This window comes from Cornus florida, unplaced genomic scaffold, assembly GCF_030987335.1.
Source record: "Cornus florida cultivar Cherokee Brave unplaced genomic scaffold, ASM3098733v1 CherokeeBrave_3.0.0_Hap2_Chr11, whole genome shotgun sequence".
Taxonomy (NCBI): domain Eukaryota; kingdom Viridiplantae; phylum Streptophyta; class Magnoliopsida; order Cornales; family Cornaceae; genus Cornus; species Cornus florida.
The window spans coordinates 117,004,906-117,019,067 of record NW_026775581.1 but is presented as its reverse complement, the minus strand read 5'-3'; positions in this window follow the sequence as shown (position 1 = coordinate 117,019,067).

The window sequence follows — 14,162 nt, the reverse complement described above, 5'->3', positions numbered from 1 at the left end:
GTTTTTAGCAGGTTGGTTGATTGAGTTGGTGGGTTGCTTGGGTGAGCAAGCTCGAGCACTCCAAATAAGAGCTTGGGGTGCTCGAGATTTTGGCAGAGGCATGCTATGGAATTGGTGAAGCTTCGAGCACTCGAAGCTTGGCCATCGAGTGCTCGATTCTGAGGCAGTAGCTGCGGAAGTTGGGCTGAAAATTTGGAGCAATCCAAAAGGAATTTAGAGTGCTCTAAAATTGGGCAGTGGTGCATGCAAGATTGGTTCACAATTAGAGCACTCTAAAATGGAAGCTAGATTGCTCAAAATGAAGGCAGTGACTTTGGCAAGTTGGTGTGGTAATTTGGAGCAATCCAAATGGAAGCTAGAGTGCTCCAAAAATGGGCAGTGAGCTTGGGATTGATGGTGAAGACATTTGGAGCAATCCAAATGGAATTTAGGGTGCTCCAAAATGGGTAGTAGCTCATGGAATTTTGGTTAGATCATTCGAGCACTAGAATCTTGGCCCAGTGAGCATTTTGAATGGATACAATTGCTGAAACAAATGTGTCAAACTTTGCAACATCTTGCTAATGCATGAATCAAATTGGCAAAATTTTCAAAATGCAACACATTTCCAATGCATGGATGAATGTAGGAAAATTTTTGAACCTTTGCAACATCACATAATGCATGAATTAAATTTCAGAAATTTTTTTAACACTTTGCAAATTCATTCCAATGTAACGCATGGATGGAAAATTTTGAAAACTTTTCAACTTCTTTCTAATGCATGGACAATTTTTAAACTTTTGAACTTCAATCCATTCTAATGCAAGGAGGGAAAATTGTCAAACTCTACACTTCATTGCAATGCATGGAAAATTTAGAAAATTTTTCAAACCGTGCAATTTTTTTTTTTTCTTCAATGAGTGCATGGATGATTTCAAGAAGATTTCCCAACTTTTGAAACCTCACACAATGCATGGATGATTTTGAGAAAATTTTCAAGCTTTGGAACATCTCTTCAATGCATGGATGAGATTAAGAACATTTCAACAATGCATTAAAAATGAGAGATTGCACATGAGTTGCATGCCAAAGATCCTATGAAATTGCTCGAAAGCGATGGAAATTTCTGGGAATGAAAATTAGAGCTGAGAAGGTCTAAGAGGCCAGTCTAAAATTGCGAAACACAACTGAAGACCATTTCAGAAAAATCAAATTTTTGGCTTATCGAAACCATTTCCCAGAAAATTTCAAGGCACGAGCAATTTAAGAAGGTAGAGAAGCTTGGAACATCGAAAGAATTTATTCCCTTGCTTTGCTAAATTTAATGTCGATAGCTAGACGAAGTTAGAGTAGGTACTAATCCTCAAAAATCTCGATAGCTAGACACACCGAGATCAGGTTAGTCCTCCTTACCCTATACCATGTCTCTCAAGAGATTCAAGCTTCCCCAAGTAGGATAATTCTTTTAAAAGCGAAGGAGGAAGAGCTTGAAAACAAAAGTAGAAAAAAGGTAGCGAAAAGACCTCAACCCACTCTTCATCCTCAATGAAGAACTTTGGATTATGGGGCTTATTTGGATTATGGGAAGATGGATTAGGTGAAGGTGCACCAAGCAACGACTTATGAAGGGTCATATTGAGCACGAGAATGCTCAACAAGTTATCCTTCAGACTTTCAACATCCTCCTCACACTTATCCGGCGGTTCGGGCTCAATAGCTTGAGATAACTCAGGAGAAGGAATGAGAGGAAGTGCAAGCTCCCAAGAGAGGGATACATTTTATGTTGCCCAAGGAAGAGAGAGAATAGGTGGAGGAATATCAAACAAAGAATTTACCTCCAAAATAGAATTGTCAACATCAAAATCCTTATAATTGAAATGAGCTAAGCAAGCTTTTAGAGGATCCTCCATTAAAGGAGGTGCATCAAGCAAAAGATTATGTAGGGGCTGTTTTGGAATAGGGTAGACAATCTCTACATCATTATTTTTCCCATTTTGAGCCACAATTGCTTCATTTTGATGTGGGGCAACAATTTGATCTTCAACCACCATTTCATCATTTTCACATGTAATAACCACTTGATCATTCTCATGATGAAAGTTACTAGGAGTAATCTCATCATTCATAGAATTTTCTTTTGGATTGGCCATAAATTCAAATGAAAATGTTTCCTCCTCTTCATGATTTTTAGCATTAATCCTTTATTGAATTTGAGATATTTGGTCATCTATCATTGCACTAACTTAGGACTGGTGATATGGTACCACTTGATTAATAGACTCTACTGTGGATTGCATGCTAGCAAGGGAAGCCAATAGTTGATTGTTGGAGTCCATCATTTGCGTGTGCATAGACTCCATCATTTGTTTGTTAGCAACAATTAGCTCATCCAATGGAGACGGTGGAAAAGGAGAAGAGGGCTGGAAATAATGATCATTGGGTTGAAAATTGGCTTGAAAATGTTACCCATGAGATTGTGGGGCTGAATTTTCCATGTCATGCCACAAGAAATTTTGGTGATCTCCCCTACCCGAGTTATAACCATTGAAGTATGGATCACTACCCGGTTCAGAGAAATTCTCATTTGGTTGCTCTAGATAAAAGTCCGAGAATTGTCTCGTTGGAAGACATTCTCTTGTATGATGTGTATGACTAGAGCAAAAGGCACAAAACTCATGTGGTGTGTAAAATTGAGTTGAAGGAAAATTACTCCCCATTAAGGACTAATTCAGCCACTTGATTAGATACATTAAGGTGAATTCACACAAAATATATACAACACAATTAAATAGCAACCCTTCACCAAAACATCCACATGCAATGATCCCTTTTTCCTCAATTATCAAGACAAAAATGTAAATTGGCCACAACAAGGACCGATGCTTGAACACGAAATTAAAACAATAATATAGCCTCAACAAGGGCTTGCAAATAAATTAACTACTTCTAAGCTTAACACATGCACAAAATATAACAATACGAAACTAAAAGGTCAAGAAGCTTACCTAGGGTCCTCTAGACTTACACTTTGCTAGCGTTCCCACGGCGAGAGTCGAGTCCCTAGAATCTTACAACATACAAATGGTTAAACCACATGAGAAATATGCACAAAACACAATATTAACAATCACACTAAGTTTAACCCTAAAACTTTGGTTGCTAAACCGTATGCAAGTCCCCGGCAACGGCGCCAAAAATTGATCGGTTGGTCAATTAAACATCAACCTTCGCAATAGCATGAATCATTGTAAAATAGGGCTATTGGTCGGGTAAGTCGAACCACTGGGACTGCGCTAGTCTAAGGCAACCTAAGTGTCTAGAGTCATTCTTAGGATGATGAAGAGGTATAGAGTGTTTGTTTGTCACTAAAGATAGGAATGTAAAGATGCATAAATTAAGAACTTGCAAGAATTTAAAAGAGATAAAATGTGGGTAAAAGAGACTAGGGAAGTAACTTCACCACCTACAATATAAACATGCTAGAATATGATTCATTCGGGGAAAAGCAACATAAATATGTGGCTATGATAAGTTGTTACTCATGGTTACTACATTACCTTCAAAGGATTCATGGAATCAATAGGCAAGAACAATTTATCAAAGATTTTACATGCTCAATTACCTAAACTAAAGTGTAATTTAAGACATGTTCACTAAGCTAGAAATTGTCAAGCCATCAATCACATGATAAGAGCACGTGGAGCTAAGAATTAAGAATAAGCCATCAAAGGAAGAACCTAAGCTATGGCCTATCAAATCTCTCAACAACATGCCATTAAAACCATTCCAAAAATCTCATCTTCATTGTCACCATGAAAATGTAAACCATACAACCATGAAAACATACATTCTAAAACAAGAAAGTAGGTCCAACATGATCATTAAATCAAAATCAATTCATTACATCAAGTAAGAGTTCTAGATTATGGAATCACCACAAAAATACATTATTTTTCCTAAACTAGAATCAAAAGTAAAGCATGCTTACAATGAGGGGTTCCATTACCTCCCTAGAGGAGGAGTTAGTTACACATGGGAGCCTTAGAATGAAGAAGAACCATGGATCCTCCTTCCATTTTCGAGCTTCCCTTTCTTGCTCCAAGAACTCTCCTTCCTTTGCTCTATCCTCCTCCCCTATCTTCTCAAAATGAAGCTTAAGAGATAATGAGTGGCTTTGCTTCCCTTATCTAGATCACTTATCCACCCCAAAAGCTACCAACCAACATCTCCAACCACTTCATAAAGGAGGCAATCCAAAAGGGCTAAAATCTGAGCACAAGTGGGCTGAGTCATGAAGAATTCTGCCCTAATTTCGAGTGCTCGAAATAGGGCCTCGAGCACTCGAAAATTGGGCAGAATGCCCTATGCTTGGTTTGCTCTGCCCGGACCTACTTTGGTAAAATGGCCATAACTTTGTGCTCCAAACTCCGAATGACAAACCGTTTGAAGATTTGGAAAGATAATTCAGAGTTCTAAAAACTTTATGTTTTGGTGGAGATCCAATTCTCAGGTCTGGTTGGTCGAAATTGAAGAACAAGGCAGACTTTCATTGCTGCCAGGCAGTTCTGAGCACCTCTAATAAGAAGATCATAACTCTCTTCTCCGAACTCCGAATGACAAACCTCTTAAAGATTTGGAAAGGTGATTCAGAGATCTAAATCTTTCATGTTATGATGGAAGTCCAATTCTCGAGTTTGGTAGGTCAAAAATGGTGAGCAAATCCGGATTTCACTGCTGCCAGAATTCAGCATTGCACCTTCCTTTGTTCAAAACTCCACAAAGCATCATTTTTGCTTCCTTTTTGCAATTTAACCTGAAAATGTGCAAAAACATACAATTGGAGATAATCTATATAAAATACACAAATAAAGAACTTAGCTAATGCAATTTAGGGCGCTTGAATATACAATATTCGGCGCTTATCAACTTGTTAGCTTTCTGGTTTTAATCCCATTCCCTTCGATGAACTATACACTTTCTTTCTTGTCAAACATTTTTTAAATGGATCCGCTAAATTATCTTTTAACCTTACATAATCTATTGAGATTATCCCACTTGAGAGCAATTGTCTAACAGTATTATATTGTCGACGTATATGTCGAAACTTACCGTTATACATATTACTTTGTGCCCTTCCAATTGCCGATTGACTATCACAATGTATACATATAGCGGGCACAGGTTTAGGCCAATTTGGAATATCTTCTAAGAAATTACGAAGCCACTCAGCTTCTTCACCAGCTTTATCCAAAGCAATAAATTCAGATTCCATAGTAAAATCTGATAATACAAGTTTATTTTAAAGATTTCCAAGATATGGTACCTCCTCTAATAGTAAAGACTTAACCACTTTTGGATTTAGAATCCTTCGTATCTGATATCCAATTAGCATCACTGTATCCTTCAAGTACTGCTGGATATCTAGAATAATGTAATCCATAACTTATGTTATATCTTAAATACCTTAGAACCCTGTTTATTGCAGTCCAATGGTTCTTTTCTGGATTACTTGTATATCTACTCAATTTATTAACTGAGTATACTATGTCTGGTCATGTACAATTCATCAAACACATTAAGCTTCCTATAATGCGAGAATACTCAAGTTGTGATATGTTAGGACCAGTACTTTTCAATAAATGAAGATTTACATCAACAGGAGTCTTTACAAGACTATTATATTCTTATTAAACTTTTCTAATATTTTCTCAGTATAGTGAGATTGAGATAATACTAGACCATCTAATGTTCTAGAAATCTTAATTCCTAGTATGATATTAGCTATGCCTAAATATTTCATAACGAAATTTTTGGTTAACATCTTTTTAGTAATTTTGATTATAACATCATTACTACCCATTATTAACGTATCATCCACATATAGGCATACAATGACATATCTATTTTGAGTGTTTTTCACATAAACACATTTATCACACTCATTAATTTTAAAACCATTTGACAACATCACTTTGTCAAATTTTTCATGCCATTGCTTAGGTGTTTGTTTCAATCCATATAAGGATTTTACAATCTTGCACACATTCTATTCTTTTCCTAGAACTATAAAACCTTTAGGTTGTTCCATATAAATTTCTTCCTCTAATTCACCATTCAAGAAGGAAGTCTTAACATCCATTTGATGTATTTCTAAATTTTGCAATGCTGTAATAGCTAGTAACAATCTAATGGATGTTATTCTTGTGACTGGTGAATATGTATCAAAATAATCCAAGCATTCCTTTTGCCTGTATCCCTTAGCAATAAGTCGGGCTTTATATTTGTCACTTGAACCATTAGGCTTCATATTCCTCTTGAAAATCCACTTATACCCTAAAGGTTTAGTACCAGGAGGAAGATCCACCAGCTCTCAAGTATGATTTTGCATGATGGATTCAATTTCACTATTTATGACTTCTTTCCATAAAGGAGCTTCAGGAGAAGATATAGCTTCCTTATTGCTTTGTGGCTCATTCTCCAATATATATGTCAGAAAATCAGGACCAAATGACTTAGACGTTCTAGCTCTTTTGGTACGTCTAGGTTCTTCCTTATTTTCATCATCTATAGACTCTTGGTCTATATTCTCTTATATATTTCTATTAGCTATCATGATTTCTTTTAAGAGGATTTTTATAAGGAAATATATCCTCAAAGAAATAAGCATTCCTCGACTTAATAATTGTATTGACATGGATGTCAGAAATGTCTGATTTATGCACAAGGAAACGATATGCACTACTATTCTATGCATAGCCTATGAAAATACCATCAAAGGTTTTTGGTCATAACTTAACTTTCTTAGGATTAGGAACCGCGACCTTAGCTAAACACCCCCACACTTTTAAGAATTTATAAGAAGGTTTTTGACATTTTCATAACTTATAAGGTGTCACATTTGTTTTCTTTTGTGGTATTTTATTGAGAACATAATTAACAGAGAGCAAAGCTCCCACCTACAAATTATGGGTTAAACCAGAACTTATTAACATATCATTCATCATTTCTTTTAAGGTACGGTTTTTACGTTCAGCAACACCGTTCTGTTGCGGTGAATAATGAGCGGTAGTTTGGTGAATAATGCCATGTTCTAGGCAAATGTTAGCGAATGGTACTTCGTATTCACTACCTCTATCACTTCTAAACACCTTTATCTTTTTGCAAAGTTGATTCTCAACCTTATTCTTGTAATGTTTAAATATTTCCAAGGCTTCATTTGTACTTCTTAACAAGTATACATAACAATATCTTGTGCAATCATCAATAAAAGTAATGAAATACTTTTTCCCACCTCTAGTTGGCACAGATTTAAAGTCACAAATATCACTGTGAATTAATGCTAGAGGTTCAGTACTTCACTCTATAGAGTGAAATGAGGTTCTAGTCAATTTTACTTCTACACATGCTTGACATTTTTTATTTAAATTAATACTAAATTTAGGTATAGACTCCATGTTAATTAATCTACAAATCATATCATAATTAACATGTCTTAACCTACCATACCACACATCAGATGATTCAATCATATATGCAGAAGAAGCATTAGCTTTATTATTATTATTATTAATAGCTTTGGGTACAACAGTTATTACATTGAACTTAAATAATCCATTACTTAGATACCCTTTGCCCACATACACCCCATTCTTAGTCAGCACAAACTTGTCATATACAAAGACCAGCTTAAACCTATTCTTGCTTAGAAGTGACCTAGAGACCAAGTTCTTCCTGATGTCTAGTACATGCAGCATATTATTAAGAGTGAGCTCTTTCCCTGAGGTCATTAGTAGCTTGATCTTTCCATATCCTTCAATCTTTGTAGTAGAAGAGTTCCCCATGTAGAGTTGTTCTTCATTATCTATAGCTTCATAGGTAGTGAACATCCTCTTTCAGAGCAAACATGACGAGTAGCTCCTGTATCCACCCACCATTCTCTATTGTTTCTCACCAGGTTGATTTCAGAAACCACAGCTGAAAAATTTAACTCTGACATATTAGCTATCAACTTATCTTCCTCAGCAATATGCACTTTAGTGGTCTTTTTCTTGGGGTTGTGTTGTGTTTTGCAGCTACAACAGTTTTTAGCTCAGTGTCCTAGCTTGCTGCATATGAAGCACTTCTGAACCTCTTGTAGTTTCCTTGGCTGGGACCTTCACCAGAGTACTTCCTCTTTTTATTCTTCTGTCTAGCTTCCACTACATTTACCTTTAACACCATTGAAGAATTCCTAGCTTTCCTTTCAGATGTGCGGTTATCTTCTTCAATTCTTAGCCTGACAATTAGGATCCCTATTTCCTTGCGCTTATGCTTCAAGTAGTTTTTAAAATCTTTCCAAGTAGGTGGCAGCTTTTCAATGATTAAAGCTACTTGAAATGATTCACTCAATGTCATCATCTGAGCATGTATCTCATGTAGGATCAGCTGGAGCTCCTACACTTGGCTTATGATTATCTTGGAGTCTATCATTTTGAAGTCTAGAAATCATCCGACCATGAACTTCTTCAAGCCAGCATCCTCTATTTTATACTTTTTATCTAGTGACTCCCAGAGCTCTTTAGCAGTATTTATTGGACTGTAAATATTATATAAAGTGTTGTCCAATCCATTGAGGATATAGTTCTTGCATAGGAAGTCTCCATGCTTCCATGCATCAACAACTCCTGGCTTAGTAATATCAGTCTCACCCTCATCTAGCACTAGGGCAGTCTCAGTTAGACACTTGTTTAGATTCAGAGTTGTAACGTAAAACATCATTTTCTGTTGCCACCTTTTAACTCCGCCCCATTGAATTTTTCGGGCTTCTCCCCATGACTGACGAGAACATTTGGCATAGTAGTATTCGTACTTGCCATTTGTCTGATTAAATATTAAATATACAGACCACAGTCAAATTTACAGAAATAAAATAATAACAATATTTAAATAATTAAACTATAGTATAAGCGAAATCTGTCTTAGGATTGTTATTCAAATTATGGTCTAATTATACTATATACTATAGTATTATTTATTTAAATATTATCCGTAAATATAAAATAATAATCTATATATTTATAATTTCTTATAATATATAGTTTAATATAATCAAATAAAACTATAAAATAAATGAACCTGATTAAAAGTCGAAGTTAGAATTTGATTCTATGTCCTTAAGACAGATTCGCCCTGCTATGATACTAATGGACTCAGTGGCGTTTATCTCCCAGGTACAACGACTTGTCTTCCTTCAGTAGTAACACTGCAAACCAAAGGATTAGGCGAACCGGCTCAGTGTAGTACTCTCTGACTCGAACTCAGATAGGAGTGACTGACTAAGGCTTGAACCCAAATACTAAGGCTCGAACCCATAGACTAAAGAGAGAAGAAGGAAGAAAAAAATTTAGAAGAAGAGAAAAGTTCTCTTAATTTTGGTGTGATTTGGAATGAACCCAATGAGGGGTATTTATAGGCTAGATGGTGCCTTTTTTGAATGGGTACAACCATTGGTTCACAATGGTTTTGGAAAAACTGCAAGTGGTTTATTTTACAAAAGGGTGCAACCATTGGTTCATAATGGTTTATAAAAAACTATTTTATGGTTTTAATTTAAATTAAATACCAAAACTGTTTTAATCCATTATGAAGCCCAGCAAGCCCAATTCGGCCATCTTAATAAGCCTAGCAAAAATAAAATTAAAATCAAATCATATAAGCCCAATTTTGTTTAATAAAAAATTAAACATATTTCACAATCAAGCCCCGCCCCGTCCCAGCCCCGGCGGGCGGCGCGCGCGCGTGTGGTAGTTGGTTTGGACCTAAGCTTACCTAGGTCCTCCCTCTCTTAAAAACTTGGGTGCCCTTGGGCGCAAACCCAAATCCCATACTAGGCTTATTTAAACTTAAATTGGTTTTAATAATTTTCTAATGTGGGACAAACATTTTCCACATTTTGCAAACTCATTTAGTCTTTATCAAACACCTTACTTTGGAGCTAATTTCTCATTCACCTGGAAACGGATTTGAGAAAGTAAATATACTACGTTCATCTCCTTGCAGAGAGGAACGTGCTCGTCTATAAATCTGCAAAAAATTCTTAGTGGAATTTATTCAAAATCTCTTCCAAAGTTTATACTTTTAATGCCCCTATTTCCAATAATCCCCCACATGAATGAAAATTTGCTTAAATTGCAAATGAAGAAGATACAGACACAAGATAGAGTACTATTGGAAAGTAACTGCATCGAGATAGGTAGCTTTTGGCCTTGAACCTTCCCTAGTGTATTACTATCGGATTTACTGGCAAACCATTGAACATGATGTCTTGAACTGTTCAGCCGTTGATGTAAACCAAGACAACAGCAAACACACAGTTCATTCCCACACAAAGTTGGTTCTCACGGTTGTGTTCATATGGCCTTGAACAACTCCTGGTATTTCATGAGTGCTCTAGAAAACTTAGCCTTAGAAGTTCTCATAGAAGCGGCCCCACTTCACAATAATATTGGTGACTTCTTATTAAGAGTATCCTACTGTACCCCACTTGAATTTTCAAGGTTATAAGAGTCATAAAAACCATAGTTTATCCTACTTATCACTGTAGGTAAACACTATCTCATCTTAGTAATGGATAGAAGATTAAATCTTCCCAGTGCTTTTAGTGAGCCATTCAGAATTTCTGTTTTCCCTTTGAACTTAGATCTTGGAATCTCCAGTCAACTAGGTTAGGCTTTCATTAAGATGACTCGTTAGCTTTCGGCTTTAATCCTATTCCCCTGGATGAACTATACACTTGTTCTCTTGTCAAACCTTTTGTAAACGGATCCTCTAAATTATCTTTTAACGTGACCTAATCTATTGAGATTATCCCACTTGAGAGCAATTGTCTAACGGTATTATGTCGTCGACGTATATGTTGAGACTTACCGTTATACATATTACTTTGTGCCCTTCCAATTGCTGATTGACCATCGCAATGTATACATATAGCGAGCACAGGTTTAGGCCAATTTGGAATATCTTTTAAGAAATTATGAAGCTACTCAGCTTCTTCACCAGCTTTATCCAAAGCAACAAATTCAGATTCCATAGTGGATCTGGCAATACAAGTTTGTTTTGAAGATTTCCAAGATATGACACCTCCTCCAATAGTAAAGACATAGCCACTTGTGGATTTATAATTCTTCGTATCTGATATCCAATTAGTATCACTGTATCCTTCAAGTACTGCTGGATATCTAGAATAATGTAATCCATAACTTATGTTATATCTAAAAACCTTAGAACGCTGTTTATTGCAGTCCAATGGTACTTTTCGGGATTAGTTGTATATCTACTCAATTTATAAACTGAGTATGCTATGTCTGCTCTTGTGCAATTCTTCAAATACATTAAGCTTCCTATAATGCAAGAATACTCAAGTTGTGATATGCTAGGACCAGTACTTTTCGATAAATGAAGATTTACATCAAGAGGAGTTTTTACAAGACTACTATCTTCCTTATTAAACTTTTCTAATATTTTCTCAATATAGTGAGATTGAGATAATACTAAATCATCAAATGTTTTAGAAATCTTGATTCCTAGTATGACATTAGCTATGCCTAAATCTTTCATATCAAAATTTTTGGTTAATATCTTTTTAGTAGTTTTGATTATAACATCATTACTACCCATTATTAGCATATAATCCACATATAGGCACACAATGACATATCCATTTTGAGTGTTTTTCACATAAACACATTTATCACACTTATTAATTTTAAAACCATTTGACAACATCACTTTGTCAAATTTTTCATGCCATTGTTTAGGTGTTTGTTTCAATCCATATAAGGATTTTACAAGCTTGCACACATTCTTTTCTTTTCCTGGAACTATAAAACCTTTAGGTTGTTCCATATAGATTTCTTCCTCTAATTCACCATTCAAGAATGCAGTCTTAACATCCATTTGATGTATTTCTAAATTTTGCAATGCTTTAATAGGTAGTAATAATCTAATGGATGTTGTTCTTGTGACTGGTGAATATGTATCAAAATAATCCAAGCCTTCCTTTTGCCTGTATCCCTTAGCAATAAGTTGGGCTTTATATTTATCAGTTGAACCATCAGGCTTCATATTCCTATTGAAAATCCACGTATACCCTAAAGGTTTAGTACTAGGAGGAAGATCCACCAGCTCCCAAGTATGATTTTACATGATGGATTCAATTTCACTATTTATGGCTTCTTTCCATAAAGAAGCTTTAGGAGAAGACATAAATTCCTTATAGCTTTGTGGCTCATTCTCCAATATATATGTCAGAAAATCAGGACCAAATGACTTAGACGTTCTAGCTCTTTCGATATGTTTAGGTTCTTCCTTATTTTCATCATCTATAGACTCTTGGTCTATATTCTCTTGTATATTGCTATTAGCAATATCATGATTTCTTTTAAAAGGATTTTTATAAGGAAATATATTCTCAAAGAAACAGGCATTCCTTGACTCAATAATTGTATTGACATGGATGTCAGGCATGTTTGATTTATGCACAAGGAATTGATATGCACTACTATTCTGTGCATAGCCTATGAAAATACCATCAAAGGTTTTTGGTTCTATCTTAACTTTCTTAGGATTAGGAACCACAACCTTAGCTAAACATCCCCACACTTTTAAGAATTTATAGAAAGGTTTTTGACTTTTCCATAATTCATAAGGTATCACATTTGTTTTCTTTTGAGGTATTTTGTTGAGAACATAATTAGCAGAGAGCAAAGCTTCTCCCCCACAAATTCTGGGTTAAACCAGAATTTATCAATATAGCATTCATCATTTCTTTTGAGGTATGGTTTTTGCGTTCAGCAACACCGTTCTGTTGCGATGAATAAGGAGCGGTAATTTGGTGAACAATACCATATTTTGAGCAAATGTTAGTGAATGGTACTTCGTATTCACCACCTCTATCACTTCTAAACACCTTTATCTTCTTGCCAAGTTGATTCTTAACCTCATTCTTGTAATGTTTAAATATTTCCAAGGCTTCATCTATACTTCTTAACAAGTATACATAACAGTATCTTGTGTAATCATCAATAAAAGTAATGAAATACTTTTTCCCACCTCTAGTTGGCACAGATTTAAAGTCACATATATCACTGTGAATTAATGCTAGAAGTTCAGTACTTAGCTCTATAGAGTGAAATGATGTTCTAGTTAATTTTGTTTCTACACATGTTTGACATTTTTTTATTTAAATCAATACTAAATTTAGGTACAGACTTAATGTTAATTAATCTACGAATCATATCATAATTAACATGTCCTAACCTACCATACCACACATCAGATGATTCAATCATATAAGCAGAAGAAGCATTAGCTTTATTATTATTATTATTATTAATAGCTTTGGGTACAACAGTTATTACATTGAACTTAAATAGTTCATTACTTAGATACCCTTCGCCCACATACACCCCATTCTTAGTCAGCACAAATTTATCAGATACAAAGACCAGCTTGAACCCATTCTTACTTAGAAGTGAATCAGAGACTAAGTTCTTTTTGATGTCTGGTACATGCAGTACATTATTAAGAGTGAGCTCTTTTCCTGAGGTCATTAGTAGCTTGATCTTTCCTTGTCGTTCAACCTTTGAAGTATAAGAGTTCCCCATGTAGAGTTTTTCTTCATTATCTATAGCTTCATAGGTAGTGAACATCCTCTTTTCAGAGCAAACATGATGAGTGGCTCCTGTGTCCACCCACCATTCTCTATTGTCGCTCACCAGGTTGATTTCAGAAACCACAGCTGAAAGATTTAGCTCTGACATATTAGCTATCAACTTATCTTCCTCAGCAATATGCACTTCAGTGGTCTTTTTCTTGGGGTTGTGTTGTGCTTTGTGGCTGCAACAGTCTTTAGCTTGGTGTCCTAGCCTGCCGCATATAAAGCACTTCTTAGTGAACCTCTTGTAGTGTCCTTGGCTGGACCTTTGCCAGAGTACTTCATCTTCTTATTCTTCTGTCTAGCTTCCACTATATTTGCCTTTGACACCATTGAAGAATTCCCAGCTTTCCTTTCAGATGTGCGGTTATCTTCTTCAATTCTTAGCCTGACAATTAGGTCTTCGATCCCCATTTCCTTGCGCTTATGCTTCAAGTAGTTTTTGAAATCTTTCCAAGTAGGTGGTAACTTTTCAATAATTGAAGCT